This window comes from Papaver somniferum, unplaced genomic scaffold (genome assembly GCF_003573695.1).
Source record: "Papaver somniferum cultivar HN1 unplaced genomic scaffold, ASM357369v1 unplaced-scaffold_21508, whole genome shotgun sequence".
In the NCBI taxonomy this organism is placed as follows: domain Eukaryota; kingdom Viridiplantae; phylum Streptophyta; class Magnoliopsida; order Ranunculales; family Papaveraceae; genus Papaver; species Papaver somniferum.
The window spans coordinates 650-1,000 of record NW_020631607.1 but is presented as its reverse complement, the minus strand read 5'-3'; the positions used below and the strand labels follow the sequence as shown (position 1 = coordinate 1,000).

Genomic DNA, 351 nt, shown 5'->3' with positions numbered 1-351 from the left:
GGTGCCAATATCCATCTCAGTTTCCTTACACCCAACCATCATTTCAGTTTTACACCCAACCCTGAATTTGATTGCGTTATTTCCCCAAGTTCAGACAGGTTCATATGCAGAAATAGATTATTGTGCTGATGGGCGAATCAGTGAGAAAGATGAGAGGGGTTTTGGAGCTCAGAAATAGACAGAGCTGTAGGTGGAAACATGAAGAAATGGAGGATATTTGAAGCCAGTTTGAGATGGAATGATTATGGGATTGGTTAGATGATGGGTTTGTTGTCGAAATCTAACAGATGAGGTCTTTGATTAGAGAGGGTTAGAAGAGACGAGAATAGAGGATCGATCAGGGTATGAGAT

The 351-nt window shown here is 41.3% G+C and overlaps 1 long non-coding RNA gene across 1 annotated transcript in view; it reads left to right on the top strand.

Annotated features, from left to right (window-relative positions):
• The first annotated feature begins 128 nt into the window (after positions 1 to 128).
• Positions 129 to 351, top strand: part of LOC113340449 — a 676-nt gene continuing 453 nt past the window's right edge. The window contains exon 1 of the long non-coding RNA XR_003355482.1: positions 129 to 292. This is a non-coding gene — a long non-coding RNA (uncharacterized LOC113340449). The remainder of the gene's footprint in view (positions 293 to 351) is intronic.